The following is a 16,971-nucleotide window of genomic DNA, read 5'->3' as shown; positions in this document are numbered from 1 at the left end:
GTGAGCAGGGGTTGCTTTTGTACATGAATTAAGCAGGTGTGTGGTTCTGTGGTAAGGTGTTGAAATCTCTAGTTCGCTTGACTGGGATATGAGTTTCTGGGATAGTGGGATATTTCTCGTAATAGAGCAAGAACGCTCTGCCACCCGCTGTACGGTAGCGCCACCTTGTGGCCTATGATAAACAGCACTCTGAATTTAGCAAAGTGAGAAACTGGAACTACAACGGTTCTATTGCTTTAATTGCTCTTCAGGACAGGGTTCTTTTGGGTGACAATCTCAGGTATTGGAGTAATGCGGGAAAATGACCGAAAATGCGTTATTTTAACGCAACGTGGATGGCAGTTGACAAGTCTGTGGCACTGAAGTATTTAGAAATAGTGCTCGGCCATTTTAAATCCAAGACAAGTTCTGGCGCCTTTGTTATCTCCGGAATGCAGTCATCCGGTATCTCCAACTATGTGCGTGAAGTATTGCACGGGGAGGAGGGCGTGGGCAGGGGGCTGCCCTCCCCCCAGCACAGGTGGAGGTCAAATGCATCATGGGAATGTGAGATGAGAGGTTGGCGAGGTCGAAACTCCCATGCCCAAGATCAAAATGCATCTCAAGACAACTTGGGGGGGTGGGAGGGGCCATTAATCTGGGAGAACAAACTAAGCAGGACATCCAAAGATCCTTCTGGGATTGTTTTATAGGATAAACACAAAGTCAATGTGACCCTGGGGTTCAGGGATAGAGCTTCCATTGGTGCAGCGGGTGCAGTGGCACTGGGGTCGAGAGCTCTGATGGGGGCCACTGACCCCTGTTTATTGATGCATTTCACAGTTCATGCAGTGACCAGATGGCTCATTTCCTTGCAGGACTTGGGTACATGGCACACTGGGAACCCACTCCTGGTCTTCCTTTAGGGCAGTGGTTCCCAACCTGTGGGCCGGGGACCCCTGGGGGTCCGCGAAGCCTCCTCAGGGGGTCTGCGGCTGCTTAAAAAAAATATTAATATTAGGTCCCAGCTATCAGTAATGACTCCTTGGGGGTTCCCGTGTTCCAATAATGATTCAGTGGGGGTCCCCGGGCTCCAGTATTGATAAAATGGGGGTCCACAGAAGTCAAAAGGTTGGGAACCACTGCTTTAGGGTGTAAAACCGGAACGATAACATGGAAGTACATAGAATCCTGACCCCTCCCCTCTAAAACCTAACCAGGGAGAGGTCGAGCTCTCCTCCCATAACACACCCAGACCATTAACTTCTGATATTCCCAGTACCACCTTCTATTGCAAGACTTAGAGGAAAAACTCGTAATAGGTGATATTTATCACACCAGATAAATAACATATCCTACGATATTGTATAGGTGCGTTTGATATAACACCGAAAACCGGGCTACTAGTAATGAGGTCACAATCTATTGCCTTGCAGACCAGATGGCTCAGCGACTTATATGCTCTCTGCAGACCTTTCTATATTTTGGTTTTGAGTTCCAGCTTTCTGAGGAATGTTCAATGCTTACCACTGACTTGGGTAATAGAAGCTGTCTCTCACTGACACCAGCCACTAGGCCAAGGCACCATTCCAAGTGGCTGCGCGGTCTCCAGCCTTCCCCTGTGTGACAGTCTCAAGTCCCAAGGATGCCAGGAATCTGCTGCATGGCCTTAGGGTAGGGCTCTCTCTCCCTCTGTCCCTTCCATGCAGTGCAGTCTCTCTCTCTCCCTCCTTCTGTCCCTTCCATGCAGCGTGCTGTCTCTCCCTCCTTCTGTCCCTCCCATGCAGAGTGCTGTCTCTCCCTCCTTCTGTCCCTTCCATGCAGTGCGCTGTCTCTCTCCCTGCTTCTGTCCCTTCCATGCAGTGCGCTCTCTCTCTCTCTCCCTCCTTCTTTCCCTTCCATGCAGTGTGCTCTCTCCCTCCTTCCGTCCCTTCCATGCAGTGCGCTCTCGCTCCCTCCTCCTGTCCCTTCCATGCATTGCGCTCTCTCTCCCTTTTGTCCCTTCCATGCAGTGTAACCTCTCTCCCTCTTGTCCCTTCCATGCACTGTGCTCTCTCTCTCTCTCTCTCCCTCCCTCCTCCGGTCCCTTCCATGCAGTGCGCTCTCTTTCTCTCCCTCCTTCTGTCCCTTCCATGCAGTGTGCTGTCTCTCCCTCCTTCTGCCCCTTCCATGCACTGTGGTGTCTCTCCCTTCTGTCCCTTCCATGCAGTGTAACCTCTCTCCCTTCTCTCCCTTCCATGCAGTGTACCCTCTCTCCCTCCTGCCCCTTCCATGCAGTGTGCTGTCTCTCCCTCCTTCTGTCCCTTCCATGCAGTGTGCTGTCTCTCCCTTCTGTCTCTTTCATGGAGTGTAACCTCTCTCCCTTTTCTCCCTCTCTCCCTTCCATGCAGTGTAATCTCTCTCCCTCCTGCCCCTTCCATGCAGTCTGCTCTCTCTCCCTCCTGTCCCTTCCACGCAGTGCGCTGTCTCTCCCTCCTTCTATCCCTTCCATGCAGTGTAACCTCTTTCCCTCCTGCCCCTTCCATGCAGTGTGCTGTCTTTCCTCTTTCTGTCCCTTCCATGCAGTGCGCTCTCTCCCTCCCTCCTTCTGTCTCTTCCATGCAGTCTGCTCTCTCTCTCCCTCCTGTCCCTTCCATGCAGTGTGTTGTCTCTCCCTCCTTCTGTCCCTTCCATGCAGGTTGCTGTCTCTCCCTCCTTCTGTCCCTTCCATGCAGTGTGCTGTTTCTCCCTTCTGTCCCTTGCATGCAGTGCGCTCTCTCTCCCTCCTCCTGTCCCTTCCATGCAGTGTGCTGTCTCTCCCTTCTGTCCTTGCATGCATGTGTAACCTATCTCCCTTCCCTCCCTTCCATGCAGTGTAACCTCTCTCCCTCCTGCCCCTTCCATGCAGTGTGCTGTCTCGCCCTCATTCTGTCCCTTCCATGCTGTGCACTCTCTCTCTCTCTCCTTCTGTCTCTTCCATGCAGTCTGCTCTCTTTCCCTCCTGCCCCTTCCATGCGGTGTAACCTCTCTCCCACCTGTCTCTTCCATGCAGTGTGTTCTCCCTCTCTCTCCCTCCTGTCCCTTCCATGCAGTGCACTCTCTCTCTCTCCCTCCTTCTGTCCCTTCCATGCAGTGTGTTGTCTCTCATCCTTCTGTCCCTTCCATGCAGTGCGCTCTCTCTCTCTCTCTCTTTCTGTCCCTTCCATGCAGTGTGCTGCCTCTCCCTCCTTCTGTCCCTTCCATGCAGTGCGCTCTCCCTCTCTCCTTCTGTCCCTTCCATGCAGTGCGCTCTCTCTCCCTCCTCCTGTCCCTTCCATGCAGTGCGCTCTCTCTCCCTCCTCCTGTCCCTTCCATGCAGTGCGCTCTCTCTCCCTCTGTCCCTTCCATGCAGTGCACTCTCTCTCTCTCCCTCCTTCTTTCCCTTCCATGCAGTGTGCTGTCTCTCCCTCCTTCCGTCCCTTCCATGCAGTGCCCTCTCTCTCCCTCCTCCAGTCCCTTCCATGCATTGCGCTCTCTCTCCCTTTTGTCCCTTCCATGCAGTGTAACCTCTCTCCCTCCTGTCCCTTCCATGCACTGCACTCTCTCTCCCTCCCTCCTCCTGTCCCTTCCATGCAGTGCGCTCTCTCTCCCTCCTCCTGTCCCTTCCATGCAGTGCGCTCTCTCTCCCTCCTCCTGTCCCTTCCATGCAGTGCGCTCTCTCTCCCTGTCCCTTCCATGCAGTGCACTCTCTCTCTCTCCCTCCTTCTGTCCCTTCCATGCAGCGTGCTGTCTCTCCCTCCTTCTGTCCCTTCCATGCAGTGTAACCTCTCTCCCTTTTGTCCCTTCCATGCAGTGTGCTGTCTCTCCCTCCTTCTGTCCCTTCCATGCAGGGTAGCCTCTCTCCCTCCTGCCCTGTCCATGCAGTGCGCTCTCTCTCTTCCTCCTTCTGTCCCTTCCATGCAGTCTGCTCTCTCTCCCTTCCATGCAGTGTAACCTCCCTCCCTCCTGTCCCTTCCATGCAGTGCACTCTCTCTCCTTCTGTCCCTTCATGCAGTCTGCTCCCTCTCTATTCCATGCAGTGTAATCTCTCTTCCTCCTGCCCCTTCCATGCAGTGTAACCTCTCTCCCTCCTGTCCCTTCCATGCATTGTGCTCTCTCTCCCTTTTGTCCCTTCCATGCAGTGCGCTCTCTCTGTCTCCCTGCTTCTGTCCCTTCCATGCAGTGCGCTCTCTCTCCCTCCTCCTGTCCCTTCCAAGCATTGTGCTCTCTCTCCCTTTTGTCCCTTCCATGCAGTGCGCTCTCTCTCTCCCTGCTTCTGTCCCTTCCATGCAGTGCGCTCTCTCTCTCTCTCTCTCTCCCTCCTTCTGTCCCTTCCATGCAGTGTGCTGTCTCTCCCTCCTTCTGTCCCTTCCATGCAGTGTGCTCTCTCTCTCTCTCTCTCCCTCCTTCTGTCCCTTTCATGCAGTGTGCTGTCTCTCTCGCCCCCTTCTGCCCCTTCCATGCAGTGTAACCTCTTTCCCTTCTGTCCCTTCCATGCAGTGAGGCCTCTCTCTCCATCATCGAGTCCCTTCCAAGCAGTGCGCTCTCTCTCCCTTTTGTCCGTTCCATGCAGTGTAACCTCCCTCCCTCCTGGCCCTTCCATGCAGTGCACTCTCTCTCCTTCTGTCCCTTACATGCAGTGTAACCTCCCTCCCTCCTGTCCCTTCCTTGCAGTGCGCTCTCTCTCTCTCCCTCCTTCTGTCCCTTCCATGCAGTATGCTCTCTCTCCCTTCCAAGCAGTGTAACCTGCCTCCCTCCTGTCTCTTCCATGCAGTGTGTTCTCTCTCTCTCTCCCTCCTGTCCCTTCCATGCAGTGCACTCTCTCTCTCTCCCTCCTTCTGTCCCTTCCATGCAGTGTGTTGTCTCTCATCATTCTGTCCCTTCCATGCAGTGCGCTCTCTCTCTCTCTCTCTCTCTTTCTGTCCCTTCCATGCAGTGCGCTCTCTCTCCCTCCTCCTGTCCCTTCCATGCAGTGCGCTCTCTCTCCCTCCTCCTGTCCCTTCCATGCAGTGCGCTCTCTCTCCCTGTCCCTTCCATGCAGTGCACTCTCTCTCTCTCCCTCCTTCTGTCCCTTCCATGCAGCGTGCTGTCTCTCCCTCCTTCTGTCCCTTCCATGCAGTGTAACCTCTCTCCCTTTTGTCCCTTCCATGCAGTGTGCTGTCTCTCCCTCCTTCTGTCCCTTCCATGCAGGGTAGCCTCTCTCCCTCCTGCCCTGTCCATGCAGTGCGCTCTCTCTCTTCCTCCTTCTGTCCCTTCCATGCAGTCTGCTCTCTCTCCCTTCCATGCAGTGTAACCTCCCTCCCTCCTGTCCCTTCCATGCAGTGCACTCTCTCTCCTTCTGTCCCTTCATGCAGTCTGCTCCCTCTCTATTCCATGCAGTGTAATCTCTCTTCCTCCTGCCCCTTCCATGCAGTGTAACCTCTCTCCCTCCTGTCCCTTCCATGCATTGTGCTCTCTCTCCCTTTTGTCCCTTCCATGCAGTGCGCTCTCTCTGTCTCTCTGCTTCTGTCCCTTCCATGCAGTGCGCTCTCTCTCCCTCCTCCTGTCCCTTCCAAGCATTGTGCTCTCTCTCCCTTTTGTCCCTTCCATGCAGTGCGCTCTCTCTCTCCCTGCTTTTGTCCCTTCCATGCAGTGCGCTCTCTCTCTCTCTCTCTCTCCCTCCTTCTGTCCCTTCCATGCAGTGTGCTGTCTCTCCCTCCTTCTGTCCCTTCCATGCAGTGTGCTCTCTCTCTCTCTCTCTCCCTCCTTCTGTCCCTTTCATGCAGTGTGCTGTCTCTCTCGCCCCCTTCTGCCCCTTCCATGCAGTGTAACCTCTTTCCCTTCTGTCCCTTCCATGCAGTGAGGCCTCTCTCTCCCTCATCGAGTCCCATCCAAGCAGTGCGCTCTCTCTCCCTTTTGTCCGTTCCATGCAGTGTAACCTCCCTCCCTCCTGGCCCTTCCATGCAGTGCGCTCTCTCTCCTTCTGTGCCTTACATGCAGTGTAACCTCCCTCCCTCCTGTCCCTTCCATGCAGTGCGCTCTCCCTCCTTCTGTCCCTTCCATGCAGTATGCTCTCTCTCCCTTCCAAGCAGTGTAACCTGCCTCCCTCCTGTCCCTTCCATGCAGTGCAACCTCTCTCCCTCCTGTCCCTTCCATGCCGTGCGCGCTCTCTCTCTCTCTCTCACTCTCTCTCTCTCTCTCTCTCTCTCTCTTTCTCTCTCTCTTCCATGAAGTCTGCACTCTCTCCCTCCTGTCCCTTCCATGCAGTGTGCTGTCTCCCCCTCCTTCTGTCCCTTCCATGCAGTGTAACCTCTCTCCCTCCTGTCCCTTCCATGCAGTGCGCTCTCTCTCTCTCTCTCTGTTCCATGCAGTCTGCTTTCTCTCCCTCCTGCCCCTTACATGCAGTGTGCTGTCTCTCCCTCCTTCTGTCCCTTCCATGCAGTGTAACCTCTCTCCCTCCTGCCCCGTCCATGCAGTGTGCTCTCTCTCGCCCTCCTTCTGTCTCTTCCATGCAGTGTGCTCTCTCTCCCTTCCATGCAGTGTAACCTCCCTCCCTCCTGTCCCTTCCATGCAGTGCGCGCTCTCTCTCTCTCCTTCTGTCCCTTCCATGCAGTCTGCTCCCTCTCTATTCCATGCAGTGTAATCTCTCTCCCTCCTGTCCCTTCTATGCAGTGCAACCTCTCTCCCTCCTGTCCCTTCCACGTAGTGCGCTCTCTCTCTCTCTGTTCCATGCAGTCTGCTCTCTCTCCCTCCTGCCCTTTCCATGCAGTGTGCGGTCTCTCCCTCCTTCTGTCCCTTCTATGCAGGGTAACCTCTCTCCCTACTGCCCGGTCCATGCAGTGCGCTCTCTCTCTTCCTCCTTCTGTCCCTTCCATGCAGTCTGCTCTCTCTCCCTTCCATGCAGTGTAACCTCCCTCCCTCCTGTCCCTTCCATGCAGTGCGCTCTCTCTCCTTCTGTCCCTTCCATGCAGTCTGCTCCCTCTCTATTCCATGCAGGGTAATCTCTCTTCCTCCTGCCCCTTCCATGCAGTGTAACCTCTCTCCCTCCTGTCTCTTCCATGCAGTCTGCTCTCCCACTTCTGTCCCTTCCATGCAGAGTACCCTCTCTCCCTCCTGTCCCTTCCATGCAGTGGAACCTCTCTCCTTCCTGTCCCTTCCATGCAGTGTGCTGCCTCTCCCTCGTTCTGTCCCTTCCTGTCTCTCCCTCCTCCTTCCATGCAGTGCACTCTCTGTTTATGTTCAGCTCAGGAGTCCCTCGACCAGTGCTTTTGAAAGCACATTTTTATAGTAGCAGAGAAAACTCGGACAGGTGGTGCTGTACAGGGAACAGATCACAGAAGGTAGGCGAACAGATTTTAAAAGCCAAAACCAGGATATTTCGCAAAAAAAATAGAAAAGGGACTAATTCAACATGATCCAAGGGGCAGATAATCAAATCAGGGTTTATGAAGCACAACTACTCACCCGTAAGGGTCTCAAGGCGCTAAGGGGTTTGTCCTCTGAGCTTCAGTGGAAGAGCTAGGTGTTCCTGAATTGGGGTAGTGATGGTGACTGCCCGAGGTGCAGGGGTTCTTGCCACGAGGTAGGATGGCAGCGCTCATCAATATAGAAACGCAGAGGAGGCACTGTGGGGAATAAAGTTTAATTTTAATACCCAGCAGCATAGATGTTATTTAAATAGCTCTCTAATAACAGCTGCTACCTAGCACTGCTGGTAACACACAAAAACCTGCCTTCACTGTTACAAGTCGACATTTACTGAACACCGGGGCTTGGCCCTAAATTGCATCGATCTGCCTGGACAGCTGGTGACAAACCGGGACGCCCTATACAGGAGCCAGGGACGGCATTGTGGTGCCTGAGGGGCGCGTGTGGACAACAGACCTGTTCGGTACATTGTAAATGTGTCCCTTCACCAACAAATGCAAATACACACGGGGGTGGGGCTTTGGGGGGTCGAGGTGCGGTGTGCGGAACAGAGATGTGGGATTGTAAAAGTTTATTTTAGATATGATGACATTCTGAGGTACAGGGAATAAATGTTTGCCCTGAATTAGACTAATATATGTCCATGTGCCAAAACTGGCTGACGTGTTAGGCACTAATTCATTCTCTCTCTCCACTTTTTCTGTCTCCCCATCTCTTCTTTTTCTTCTCCTCCCTTCTCTCTCCATATTCCTGGACTTTGTAGGGAGCCCGGGGCAGGAGGGAGAGCCCGGGACACGCGCCTTGAATGCGCCTTGAAGCTGGAGGGAAGTGTCTCCGGGCCACGCTCTTTGAAAGTAAGTGTGAGAGCGCTGAGGTGTGAAACACGGGGACAGGGACAGGTTCAAAGGGGACTGGCTGTCTGGGGAGGTGAGAAGGGGGAGGGGTCTCAGAGCACGAGGCAGATGCTCCGCGGGGGCCTCGTGGAGTAAAAAGAAGTAACATCCACATCCTGGCACTATAAAGCTGCCGGAGGGCGGCCTTTCACCAGAGCGGCCCCGCAGCCTCCGGTGGAGTGAGATCCTATCAGGGGATGTCATAAACACAACCCAGGACGGAGACAGAGGGGAGCCTGGTTCAAAAGGGACTGCTGCCATGACCCGGAACTACAACTGACCTTATGTAACAAATCCTGATCTAAGCACCGCACACCATGACACTATAAATATATCAATCACTCATTACTGCCCAGCGGAGATTGGAAAACTGAATAAATGATCAAGACACGGGGACAAACGGATACCTCGCAAGTTCCCTCTGGAACCCGAGGGAGAAAATCAAAACAGTAAGAAAACGCACGCACACACACACCAGGGCTGGACCGGTACCCAAGGGAGCATGGGCTGGTGCAATACAGAGGGGAGTCTGGACTGGTACCAAGGGAGCATGGGCTGGTGCAATACAGAGGGGAGTCTGGACTGGTACCAAGGGAGCATGGCCTGGTACAGAACCGAGGGGAACAAAGCCTGGACCGGTACCCAAGGGAGCATGACCGGATGCAATACCGAGGGGAGCATGGACTGGTACCCAAGGGAGAATGACCTGGTACAGTACCAAGGGGAGCAAAGCTGGACTGATACCCAAGGGAGCATGGGCTGGTGCAATACCGAGGAGAGCCTGGACTGGTACCCAAGGGAACATGGCCTGGTACAGTACTGAGGGGAGCAAAGCTTGGACTGATACTCAAGGGAGCATGGGCTGGTGCAGTACAGAGGGAAACAAGACTCGTAGCGGTACCCAAGGAGCATAGCCTGGTGCAGAACCGAGGGAACAATGCCTGGACCGGTACCCAGGGGAGCATGGCCTGGTACAGTACCAAGGGGAGCAAAGCCTGGACTGATACAGTACCGAGGGGAGCAAAGCCTGTACCAGTATCCAAGGGAGCATGGGCTGGTGCAATACAGAGGGGAGTCTGGACTGGTACCAAGGGAGCATGGGCTGGTGCAATACAGAGGGGAGTCTGGACTGGTACCAAGGGAGCATGGCCTGGTACAGAACCGAGGGGAACAAAGCCTGGACCGGTACCCAAGGGAGCATGACCGGATGCAATACCGAGGGGAGCATGGACTGGTACCCAAGGGAGAATGACCTGGTACAGTACCAAGGGGAGCAAAGCTGGACTGATACCCAAGGGAGCATGGGCTGGTGCAATACCGAGGAGAGCCTGGACTGGTACCCAAGGGAACATGGCCTGGTACAGTACTGAGGGGAGCAAAGCTTGGACTGATACTCAAGGGAGCATGGGCTGGTGCAGTACAGAGGGAAACAAGACTCGTAGCGGTACCCAAGGAGCATAGCCTGGTGCAGAACCGAGGGAACAATGCCTGGACCGGTACCCAGGGGAGCATGGCCTGGTACAGTACCAAGGGGAGCAAAGCCTGGACTGATACAGTACCGAGGGGAGCAAAGCCTGTACCAGTATCCAAGGGAGCATGGGCTGGTGCAATACCAAGGGGAGCCTGGACTGGTACCAAGGGAGCATGGCCTGGTACAGTACCAAGGGGAGCAAAGCCTGGACCTGTACCCTAGGGGGCATGGGCTGGTGCAGTACAGAGGGAAACAAGACTCGTAGCGGTACCCAAGGAGCATGGGCTGGTGCAATACCGAGGGGAGCCTGGACTTGTACCCAAGGAGCATGGCCTGGTGCAGAACCGAGGGGAACAATGCCTGGACCAGTACCTAAGGGAGCATGGCCTGGTACTGTTCCAAGGGGAGCAAAGCCCGGACCAGTACCCAAGGGAGCATGGGCTGGTGCAATACCGAGGGGAGCCTGGACTGGTACCCAAGGGAACATGGCCTGGTACAGTACTGAGGGGAGCAAAGCCTGGACCAGTACCCAAGGGAGAATGGCCGGATGCAATACCGAGGGGAGCCTACGCTGGTACCCAAGGGAGCATGGCCTGGTACAGTACCAAGGGGAGCAAAGCCTGGACTGATACCCAAGGGAGCCTGGGCTGGTGCAAAACCGAGGAGAGCCTGGACTGGTACCCAAGGGTGCATGGCCTGGTACAGTACCGAGGGGAGCAAAGCCTGGACCAGTACCCAAGGGAGCATGGCCGGTTGCAATACAGAGGGGAGCCTGGACTGGTACCCAAGGAGCATGGCCTGGTGTAGAACCGAGGGGAACAATGCCTGGACCAGTACCCAAGGGAGCATGGCCTGGTACAGTACCAAGGGGAGCAAAGCCTGGACTGATACTCAAGGGAGCATGGGCTGTTGCAGTACAGAGGGAAACAGGACTCCTAGCGGTACCCAAGGAGCATGGCCTGGTGGCCTGGTGCAGTACCGAGGGGAACAACACCTGGACAGGTACCAAGAGGAGCGTGGCCTGGTGCAGTACTGAGGGGAACAAAGCTTGGACCGGCACCCAAGGGAGCATGGCCTGGTACAGTACCGAAGGGAGCAAAGCCTGGATTGGTACCCAAGAGAACATGGCCTGGTACAGTACAGAGGGGAGCAAAGCCTGGACTGGTACCCAAGGGAGCATGGCCTGGTGCAATACTGAGGGGAGCACAGCCTGTACCGGTACCCAAGGGAGCATGACCTGGTACAGTACAGAGAGGGCCAAAGCCTGGACTGGTACCCAAGGGAGCATGGCCTGGTGCAATACCGAGGGGAGCCTGGACTGATACCCAAGGTAGCATGGGCTGGTGCAGTACAGAGGGAAACAAGGCTCGTAGCGGTACCCAAGGAGCATGGCCTGGTGCAGAACCGAGGGAACAATGCCTGGACCGGTACCCAAGGGAGCATGGCCTGGTACAGTACCGAGGGGAGCAAACCCTGGACCAAATCCCCAAGGGAGCATGGCCGGTTGCAATACAGAGGGGAGCCTGGACTGGTACCCAAGGAGCATGGCCTGGTGTAGAACCGAGGGGAACAATGCCTGGACCAGTACCCAAGGGAGCATGGCCTGGTACAGTACCAAGGGGAGCAAAGCCTGGACTGATACTCAAGGGAGCATGGGCTGTTGCAGTACAGAGGGAAACAGGACTCCTAGCGGTACCCAAGGAGCATGGCCTGGTGGCCTGGTGCAGTACCGAGGGGAACAACACCTGGACAGGTACCAAGAGGAGCGTGGCCTGGTGCAGTACTGAGGGGAACAAAGCTTGGACCGGCACCCAAGGGAGCATGGCCTGGTACAGTACCGAAGGGAGCAAAGCCTGGATTGGTACCCAAGAGAACATGGCCTGGTACAGTACAGAGGGGAGCAAAGCCTGGACTGGTACCCAAGGGAGCATGGCCTGGTGCAATACCGAGGGGAGCACAGCCTGTACCGGTACCCAAGGGAGCATGACCTGGTACAGTACAGAGAGGGCCAAAGCCTGGACTGGTACCCAAGGGAGCATGGCCTGGTGCAATACCGAGGGGAGCCTGGACTGATACCCAAGGTAGCATGGGCTGGTGCAGTACAGAGGGAAACAAGGCTCGTAGCGGTACCCAAGGAGCATGGCCTGGTGCAGAACCGAGGGAACAATGCCTGGACCGGTACCCAGGGGAGCATGGCCTGGTACAGTACCAAGGCGAGCAAAGCCTGGACTGATACAGTACCGAGGGGAGCAAAGCCTGTACCAGTATCCAAGGGAGCATGGGCTGGTGCAATACCAAGGGGAGCCTGGACTGGTACCAAGGGAGCATGGCCTGGTACAGTACCAAGGGAAGCAAAGCCTGGACTTGTACCCTAGGGGGCATGGGCTGGTGCAGTACAGAGGGAAACAAGACTCGTAGCGGTACCCAAGGAGCATGGGCTGGTGCAATACCGAGGGGAGCCTGGACTGGTACCCAAGGAGCATGGCCTGGTGCAGAACCGAGGGGAACAATGCCTGGACCGCTTCCCAAGGGAGCATGGCCTTGTGCGGTACAGAGAGGAACAAGACCGTGATGAGTACTGAGGAACTAGTGGCGGCAGGAATCCGAGTCAGTCAGGGTACTGAGGGAGCAGAGCACTGAGGGCAGCAGGACCATGAGAGGTACTGAGGAACGGGTCCCTCCATTGCCAGGTTGAGAGCAAGGGACGCAAAGGGGGAACATCCATTGCAAGGTTTAGAGCAAGGGCCGCACAGGGGAAACATCCATTGCCAGGTTTAGTGCAAGGGTCGTACGGGGAACATCCATTGCCAGGTTTAGAGCAAGGGACGCACAGGGGGAACATTCATTGCCAGGTTTAGTGCAAGGGCCGTACGGGGAACATCCATTGCCAGGTTTAGAGCAAGGGCCGCACAGGGGGAACATCCATTGCCAGGTTTAGAGCAAGGGCCGCACAGGGGGAACATCCATTGCCAGGTTTAGAGCAAGGGCCGTACAGGAACATCCATTGCCAGGTTTAGAGCAAGGGCCGTACGGGGAACATCCATTGCCAGGTTTAGTGCAAGGGCCGCACAGGGGAACATCCATTGCCAGGTTTAGTGCGAGGGCCGTACGGGGAACATCCATTTCCAGGTTTAGAGCAAGGGCCGCACAGGGGGAACATCCATTGCCAGGTTTAGAGCAAGGGCCGCACAGGGGGAACATCCATTGCCAGGTTTAGAGCAAGGGGCGCACAGGGGGAACTTCCATTGCCAGGTTTAGAGCAAGGGGCGCACAGGGGGAACATCCATTGCCAGGTTTAGAGCAAGGGCCACACAGGGAGCATCCATTGCCAGGCCTAGAGCAAGGACTACACAGGGGGAACATCCATTGCCAGGTTTAGAGCAAGGGCCGCACAGGGAGCATCCATTGCCAGGCTTAGAGCAAGGACTACACAGGGAGAACTTCCATTTCCAGGTTTAGAGCAAGGGCCGTACGGGGAACATCCATTGCCAGGTTTAGAGCAAGGGCCGCACAGGGAGAACATCCATTTCCAGGTTTAGAGCAAGGATCCCAAAGGGGAACATCAATTGTACACGTACACCAGAGCAGCTTAATGAAGGAGCACTTATACACACTCAACTGGGACAGGTACAACAGGAGGACACGCGCGCACACACACACAGAACATGCACCACCCGTGCAAGCTTCCCTCACACAGACAGACCCACATGGAACGGAACAGCAAGAGCAGCAGCAGTGCAAGCTTCCATCAGACATACACAGACACACGGAAGATACAGCAGTAACAGTGCAAGCCTCCATCAGACATACATAGACACCCAGAAGAGATACAGCTGTAGCAGTGCAAGCTTCCATCAGACATACACAGACACACGGAAGATACAGCAGTAACAGTGCAAGCCTCCATCAGACATACACAGACACACAGAAGAGATACAGCAGTAACAGTGCAAGCCTCCATCAGACATACATAGACACCCAGAAGAGATACAGCTGTAGCAGTGCAAGCTTCCATCAGATATACACAGACACACGGAAGAGATACAGCAGCAGCAGTGCAAGCTTCCATCAGACATACACAGACACACGGAAGAGATACAGCAGCAGCAGTGCAAGCTTCCATCAGACATACACAGACGCACTGAAGAGATACAGCAGCGGCAGTGCAAGCTTTCATCAGACATACACAGACACACGGAAGAGATACAGCAGTAGCAGTGCAAGCTTCCATCAGACATACACAGGCACCCGGAAGAGATGCAGCAGTAGCAGTGCAAGCTTCCATCAGACATACATAGACACCCAGAAGAGATACAGCTGTAGCAGTGCAAGTTTCCATCAGACATACACAGACACGCAGAAGATACAGCAGTAACAGTGCAAGCTTCCATCAGACATACACAGACACACGGAAGAGATACAGCAGAAGCAGTGCAAGCTTCCATCAGACATACACAGACACACAGAAGAGATGCAGCAGTAGCAGTGCAAGCTTCCATCAGACATACACAGGCACACGGAAGAGATACAGCAGTAGCACTGCAAGCTTCCATCAGACATACACAGGCACACGGAAGAGATACAGCAGTAGCCGTGCAAACTTCCATCAGACATACACAGACACACAGAAGATACAGCAGTAACAGTGCAAGCCTCCATCAGACATACATAGACACCCAGAAGAGATACAGCTGTAGCAATGCAAGCTTCCATCAGACATACACAGACACACAGAAGATACAGCAGTAACAGTGCAAGCTTCCATCAGACATACACAGACACACGGAAGAGATACAGCAGAAGCAGTGCAAGCTTCCATCAGACATACACAGACACACGGAAGAGATGCAGCAGTAGCAGTGCAAGCTTCCATCAGACATACACAGGCACACGGAAGAGATACAGCAGTAGCACTGCAAGCTTCCATCAGACATACACAGGCACACAGAAGAGATACAGCAGTAGCAGTGCAAACTTCCATCAGACATACACAGACACACGGAAGATACAGCAGTAACAGTGCAAGCCTCCATCAGACATACATAGACACCGAGAAGAGATACAGCTGTAGCAATGCAAGCTTCCATCAGACATACACAGACACACGGAAGATACAGCAGTAACAGTGCAAGCTTCCATCAGACATACACAGACACACGGAAGAGATACAGCAGAAGCAGTGCAAGCTTCCATCAGACATACACAGACACACGGAAGAGATGCAGCAGTAGCAGTGCAAGCTTCCATCAGACATACACAGGCACACGGAAGAGATACAGCAGTAGCACTGCAAGCTTCCATCAGACATACACAGGCACACAGAAGAGATACAGCAGTAGCAGTGCAAACTTCCATCAGACATACACAGACACACGGAAGATACAGCAGTAACAGTGCAAGCCTCCATCAGACATACATAGACACACGGAAGAGATACAGCAGCAGCAGTGCAAGCTTCCATCAGACATACACAGACGCACTGAAGAGATACAGCAGCGGCAGTGCAAGCTTTCATCAGACATACACAGACACACGGAAGAGATACAGCAGTAGCAGTGCAAGCTTCCATCAGACATACACAGGCACCCGGAAGAGATGCAGCAGTAGCAGTGCAAGCTTCCATCAGACATACATAGACACCCAGAAGAGATACAGCTGTAGCAGTGCAAGTTTCCATCAGACATACACAGACACGCAGAAGATACAGCAGTAACAGTGCAAGCTTCCATCAGACATACACAGACACACGGAAGAGATACAGCAGAAGCAGTGCAAGCTTCCATCAGACATACACAGACACACAGAAGAGATGCAGCAGTAGCAGTGCAAGCTTCCATCAGACATACACAGGCACACGGAAGAGATACAGCAGTAGCACTGCAAGCTTCCATCAGACATACACAGGCACACGGAAGAGATACAGCAGTAGCCGTGCAAACTTCCATCAGACATACACAGACACACGGAAGATACAGCAGTAACAGTGCAAGCCTCCATCAGACATACATAGACACCCAGAAGAGATACAGCTGTAGCAATGCAAGCTTCCATCAGACATACACAGACACACAGAAGATACAGCAGTAACAGTGCAAGCTTCCATCAGACATACACAGACACACGGAAGAGATACAGCAGAAGCAGTGCAAGCTTCCATCAGACATACACAGACACACGGAAGAGATGCAGCAGTAGCAGTGCAAGCTTCCATCAGACATACACAGGCACACGGAAGAGATACAGCAGTAGCACTGCAAGCTTCCATCAGACATACACAGGCACACAGAAGAGATACAGCAGTAGCAGTGCAAACTTCCATCAGACATACACAGACACACGGAAGATACAGCAGTAACAGTGCAAGCCTCCATCAGACATACATAGACACCGAGAAGAGATACAGCTGTAGCAATGCAAGCTTCCATCAGACATACAAAGACACACGGAAGATACAGCAGTAACAGTGCAAGCTTCCATCAGACATACATAGACACCCAGAAGAGATACAACTGTAGCAGTGCAAGCTTCCCCCCCAGTCAAACACAAACTAAAGAGGTACTACAACAGTAGCAGCAGTGCAAGCTTCCATCACACACACACAACATACGGAAGAGATACAGCAGTAACAGTGCAAGCTTCCATCAGACATACGCAGACACCTAGAAGAGATACAGCAGTAGCAGTGCAAACTTCCTCCCCCAGTCAAACACACACTAAAGAGGTACTACAACAGTAACAGCAGTTCAAGCTTCCATCACAGACACACAACATACGGAAGAGGTACAGCAGTAGCAGTGCAAGCTTCCCTCAGACATACGCAGACACCTAGAAGAGATACAGCAGTCGCAGTGCAAGCTTCCCTCGGACACGCAGATATGCATGGAAGAGATCCAGCAAGACCTGCTGCAATGCAAGCTTCAACGCACACACTGATTAACACAGAAGTACAGCATGAGCACCACCAGGGCAAGCTTACACACACGGACAAGTTACAGAATAGGTAGGAACCAAGAGAGCTTACACACACACATCGCGCACACATTGCAGGTAAGGCTAGCAGCGCTGTACGCTTCCCTCACAAACAGTGGTGGTCGGGCCAGCAGCATTTCATGCTTCCCTCACACACACACACAGTACAGGTAAAGCCAGCAGCGCTGCAAGCTTCCCTCACACACAGAGCAGGTATGGCCAGCAGCATTGCACGCTTCCCTCACACACAGAGCA

The 16,971-nt window shown here is 54.0% G+C and overlaps 1 long non-coding RNA gene across 1 annotated transcript in view; it reads right to left on the bottom strand.

The window, feature by feature from the left end:
* Nucleotides 1–16,971, bottom strand: part of LOC138265330 (uncharacterized) — a 149,763-nt gene that overhangs the window by 66,134 nt on the left and 66,658 nt on the right. The window contains exon 2 of the long non-coding RNA XR_011199342.1: nt 7,420–7,580. This is a non-coding gene — a long non-coding RNA (uncharacterized lncRNA). The remainder of the gene's footprint in view (nt 1–7,419; nt 7,581–16,971) is intronic.

Source organism: Pleurodeles waltl, chromosome 11 (assembly GCF_031143425.1).
Source record: "Pleurodeles waltl isolate 20211129_DDA chromosome 11, aPleWal1.hap1.20221129, whole genome shotgun sequence".
Taxonomy (NCBI): Eukaryota; Metazoa; Chordata; class Amphibia; order Caudata; family Salamandridae; genus Pleurodeles; species Pleurodeles waltl.
Note: the sequence above shows the minus strand (reverse complement) of the source record. Positions and strands in the feature narration are given on the sequence as shown.